The following is a 6,162-nucleotide window of genomic DNA, read 5'->3' as shown; positions in this document are numbered from 1 at the left end:
TGTACCCGCTAACCATCCCTACCTCCCTGTTACCTACCACCCTTCTCAGCCTCTAGTGACCATCCTTCTACTCTCTATCTCCATGAGTTCAACTGTTTTGATTTTTAGAACCCACAAATAAGTGAGAATATGTGATGTTTGCCTTTCTGTGCCTGGCTTCAGTTCAATTTTTAAGTGACAGGTGTATACAAAATGACACGAATGATGAGGCACACTTTAAGAATATTGATCTGTTATGTGTAGGATGATTGCATAGTTTAACAATAAGCTCTCTGGTGACGTAATTTTAATCTTAGTGAGATCGTAGCATATTTTTGCTACTAGAAAAGGGGCCGGCAACCTTTTTTTTGTAAAGGGCAAGGCAGTTTACAGTTTTGCTTTGTGGGCCATATAGACACTGTAGCAATAACTAAACTCTGCCATTGTTGAAAGCAGCCACAGAAAACACACAAATGGGTGTGGCTGTATCCCAATAAATTTTAGTTACACAAATAGGTGGTAGGCCAGATTTGGCCCATATGCCATAGTTTTCTGACCTGAGCACTCTAGACCATTAATTCCAGAGCTAGGGTCTGTTTTGTTTTTTATTATTGTCTCAAGGCCCAAAACAGTTCTTGGTTTATTGTAAGTTTTAATTGACTATTCAAGGAATAAACACATAAATGAATAAATATAATAGGTCATGGCTGGGATAAGAAAGCAGATGGAGGCAAAAGTCCTGAATAGGAAAATTGCTGTGGGGATGCAGAGGTTGAAGTGTAGATGTGAGAGGCATTTTCAAGGCTTTGGTAAGTGTGTTGGTATGAAAGAAGAAAAATTTTAGTAATGACAAACATTATTTGATGCTTACCATGTGTCAGGCACTCTTCTAACCTTTTTAGTTTCTCTATTACCTTATAAGAAGGGTACTATCATCATCCTCATTTTGAAGAGGAGGAATCTGAGGAACAGAGAGGTTAAGTCTGCTAATAAGTGAGGAAGTCCACGCTTTAGTTACCATTTTATGTCTCTCAATCCTGTGGAAGTGTTGGGACCGTGAAAGAGCATGGTGTTGTTAGTGAAATAGGGACAACTGGATAGCAATATAGTAAAGGGAAAACATAAAGAATCTACTTTTATAGGCTTTATTCCTGGGATGCAAGACTGGTTCAACATACACAAATTGATAAATGTGATTCACCACATAAATAGAATTAAAAGCAAAAACCATATCATGTTCTCAACAGATGCAGAAAAGACTTTGATAAAATTTAACTTTCTTTTGTGTTAAAAACCCTCAACAAACGAGACATTGAAGGACCATACTTCAAAATAATAAGAGCAGTCTATGACAAATCCATAGCCAAACATCATCCTGAACAGGCGAAAGATCGAACCATTCCCCTTAAGAACTGCAACAAGACAAGGGTGCCCACTCTCGCCACTGCTATTTAACACAGTAATGGAAGTGCTAGCCACAGCAATCATGCAAGAGAAAGAAAGAAAAGATATCCAAATAGAAAGAGAGGAATTCAAGTCATCTCTCCTTGCAGATGATATTATTCTATACTGAGAAAATCCCATGGACTCTGCCAAAAGGCTCCTAGAACTTATAAATAATTTCAGTAAAATTTCAGAATACAAAATCGCTTTACAAAAATCAGTAGCATGCCTATACACCAATTACGTCCAAGCTGAGAACAAAAGCAAGAATGAAATCCCATTTACAATAGCCACAAAAAGAATGAAGTACCTAGGAACACAGAACCAAGGAGGTGAAAGATCTTTATAATGATAATTACCAAACACTGATGAAGGAAATCAGAGATGACACAAACAAATGAAAAAAGATTTCATGCTCATAAAAAGGAAGAATCAATATTGTTAAAATGGATATACTGACCAAAGCAATTTACAGATTCAATGTTATTCCTATAAACTACCAACATAATTTTTCACAGAATTAAAAAAATTATTCTAAAATTCATATGGAAACAAAAAAGAGGCTAAATAGCCGAAACAATCCTAAGCAAAAAGCACAAGGCCAGAGGCATCACTCTACCTAACTTCAAACTATACTACAAGCCTACAGTAATCAAAATAGCATGGCACTGGTACAGAAACAGACACACAGACCAATGGACAGAACAGAGAACCTAGAAATAAAGTCATACACCTAAAAGCACCTGATCTTCAACAAAGTCAATGATAAGCAATGGGGAAAGGGCTTCCTATTCAATAAATGGTGCTGGAATAACTGGCTAGCCATATGCAGAAGATTGAAACTAGACCCCTTCCCTTCACTATATATGTTATGAAAATTAACTCAAGATGGACTAAAGACTTAAATGTAAGACCTAAACCTATAAAAACCCTAGAAGAAAACCTAGGAAATACCATTCTAGACATCAGGCTTGGTAAAGAATTTACGACTAAGTCCCCAGAAGCAATTTCCATAAAAGCAAAAATTGACAAATGGGACCTAATTAAATCAAAGAGCTTCTGCACAGCAAAAGAAACTATCAATAGAGTAAACAGACAACCTACCGAATGGGAGAAAATATTCACACACTACACAACAACAAAGGTCTAATGTCTAGAATATATAAGGAACTTAAACAATTCAACAAGCAGAAAACAGATAACCCCATTAAAAAAATGGGCAAATGACATGAACAGACACTTCTCAAAAGAAGACATACATGAAACCAACAAATAGATTAAGTAATGCTCAACATCACTAATCGTTAGAGAAATGCAAACCAAAACCACAATGAGATACCAACTCACACCAATCAGAATGGCCATTATAAAAAAGTAAAAAAAAAAAGACAGCCATTGGTGAGGTTGCAATGAAAAGGGCACACTTAAACATTGCTAGTGGGAATGTAAATTACTTCAGCCACTGTGAAAAGCAGTGTGGATATTTCTTAAAAAACTTAAAACAGAGCTACCATTCAACCCAGCAATCCCATTACTGGCTATACACCCAAAGGAATATAAATCATTCTATGAAAAAGACATATGCATCTGTATGTTAACCACAGCACTATTCACAATAGCAAAGACATGGAATCAACCTATATGCCCATCAACAGGGTACTGGATAAAGAGAATGTGGTACATATTCATCATGGAATACTACACAGCCATTGAAAAAATGAAATCATGTCATTTGTAGAAACATGAATGCAGCTGGAGGCCATTATCTTATGCAAACTAACATAGGAACAGAAAACTAAATACTGCATATTCTCATTTATAAGTAGGAGCTAAACAATGAGTACATATGGACACAAACAAATGGGAACGATAGGCACTGGGGACTACTTGATGTAGGAAGGTGGGAGGCAATGTGGGGTGAAAAACTACCTATTGGGTACTATGCTCACTATCTGGGTGATGGAATTATTTGTACACCAAACCTCAGCAACACACACTTATGTAACAAACCTGCACATGTACATCCTGAACCTAAAATAAAAGTTGAAAAAACAAAGCCACTTTTAGCTAGACTGCATTGGAGGTAAGAGTAGGTGATAAAATCGCTTTTTTTTTTTTTTTTCTATAAGCATCTAGGGACATGGCTTGTAAATTTGATGATAGTTCAGGACATAAGGCAGATTTAATTAAATAGACTAGCAGGCAAAGAGCTGGGAAACATGCACCCGGCATACAATAGCTAAGACTACTTAAATCATACTGAGGAATCATTGACACTATACAGAGCACTGTTTTCTTATTTCAAGACCATTCAAAAAATGTTACATATCCTTAATTGTCAGTACAAGGAAAAATTTGTGGGTTCTTCTGTCTCCAAACATAAACAGATGATAGCAGAGAATAAAATATTAAACACTTTGGAAATGTAACAGCTCATCATGATAGTAAATCTAGAGATGAATATTAGAGTGTGTTCTTACTAATATAGTTAATTATTTTACTTCTGTGCATTTAGAATGAAACTGATTTGAATTCCTAAATTGCAGATATATTGTTTAGTTCTGACTGTCAATTTTATAGCTTAGAACCTCTATGGGTTAATTTTTCCTCATTACTATAGAAATTCAACATGAAGAATTTAATTTTCTTGTAATTAGGTAAGTCTAAGACTGTAAGAGTTTAGTATGAACATGGATATAAAAAATTAACTGAAAATGAGATCATAGAAGATTTAATATTTTTTGTTAAATATCATTCACTTACTAAATATTACCAAAGAGGGAATATAGAGCAGCATTGTACATCGTTACCAAGGTGAGTACAAAATAGAAAACATGGACTTGTTCCCCACCCTGAGGACTTGCTACTTTATTTAGAATAATGTATTTGTATGAAATATATAATATATAAAATATAATATTCAAAGTTTCTTAGGGCTTTACCTTAGTGCCAGGCACCATTTTAAGTACTTTAGATATAGTAATTTGTTTAATCACCATATAAAACCTACAAAGTAATACTATTATTCGGCCTCAGATTGCAGATGAGAAGCTAATACAGAAAAATATAACCTCTGCTTAGCCTACTTTTTCAGGTTACCTATCAAATATGGATTTTGATGCTTTGGATAAGAGAGATTCTTCTTTATATGTTGAGGCTGAGATAAGAACAGGAAAAGAAAGTTGGAGAAAATTTACTTTGAGCTGGATCTGTAAAAAAGTTCTGGTTATAGAACTTTTTTGTGGGTTTTCTATGCATAAGCAAAAGCACAGACACAAAATCTATGTGGTGTGATGATAAAGTCATATGAATAATAGAATAAATGCATGTAATTTAGCAATGGGTGATCACACGACCTAAAGGAATCTAGTTCTGCATATATAACTTATTTCTCTGCTATTTAAATAAAAAGGGAAACATAGCTGAATTATTTTCTCAGGTCATCTCCTGTGTGGATGACTAATTCATATAAAATTGCTTTCCTTTATGGCTTATTTCCATTTGAGTAACAAGTTAGGAGAATAAGGTAAGTGTGATATGATGTATAACATTTTATCTGCCAAAATTTGCTGGATTTTAAATGACATGCTCAAAATTTGAGCCTTTGAAGAATATACAATCAAGTGCTAAAACAAATGAACCTCATCGTACACTGGAATGTGATGGCATATTGAAACTCAACATGCTTACTAGGACAGGTTGCTATAATAATCACTCTACCTGCTGACATTCCCCCATGGCCTTCGTTTCTTTGCTGGTGAGATACTCACCTAGGTCCTTGGTGATACCTCACAGAGTTTAAGAAGGATGAGATGAAATGACTCTTTATGTACTATTGAAAATACTGGCAGTTGTCTGTAGGCTTTATTTTGTAGTTCTCCAGGTGTAAGGGCTTGAACATTGTAGTATATTAACAGTTGGAATCAGAATTCCTATTAAGGAGAGAACTGTCTTTGGGAAACTACATGAGCTGCTTGGAGTAGACAGTGAAACCTGGTTGCATTGGGATGAACATGAGCCTGGACTACAAAATACGATGATAAATTATTCTACCTGAGACCAGGAGGGAATTGTGGTTTGTTTTAACCTACAGACTCAGTTGGAAAAAAGCAAAGCAAAGGACAGAAGACAAAAATGGGTAGACTTGCCATGTATTTACTGCAGTGGTGCGGTGACCAAAATACAAGTTGGAAGTTGTTTAGGTGGTCATGATATAAACTTTTTTCCTTCAACATTGTCACCTCTCTCCACCCCCCTGCACCAATCTAAACAATCCGTTCTAAAAGTGGAAATGGCTTTGTTAATTTGATAGAAATTAAAGAAGTTGATTATAGCTTTTAGGCATCTGTGATATGGAATAGTCACTATGGGTGAAAGACTGTTGAGCTAGAGACGACTTGAGAACATAAACCTTCCTTTTGGAATCTTCACAATTTATGTAGATGTCAAGGGTCTGGTAGAAAGTAACTGACATCTGAGCTATAAAAAGACCATGAGAGAAAAGAGTTTACTCTTAAGCCACAGTGTAGGGAGGCTTGATGAAAATCCACAGTGAATTCTTACCTCTGACTCTTATTTTCCAGCTGCTTAAATAATAAAGAAACAAAAAAATGCGAGCTTATTTTAGAATCTATGCTCTTCAAATAAGTTTTTCATATTTTCTGACCATGGAAAGATAATTTTCTGAAAATGTCTCATCTTTGGCCAGTGGGAGTCTCTTTAAGTTGGCTCCTGTTGCCC

The sequence above is a fragment of the Macaca nemestrina genome, chromosome 5 (assembly GCF_043159975.1).
Source record: "Macaca nemestrina isolate mMacNem1 chromosome 5, mMacNem.hap1, whole genome shotgun sequence".
Lineage (NCBI taxonomy): Eukaryota > Metazoa > Chordata > Mammalia > Primates > Cercopithecidae > Macaca > Macaca nemestrina.
Note: the sequence above shows the minus strand (reverse complement) of the source record.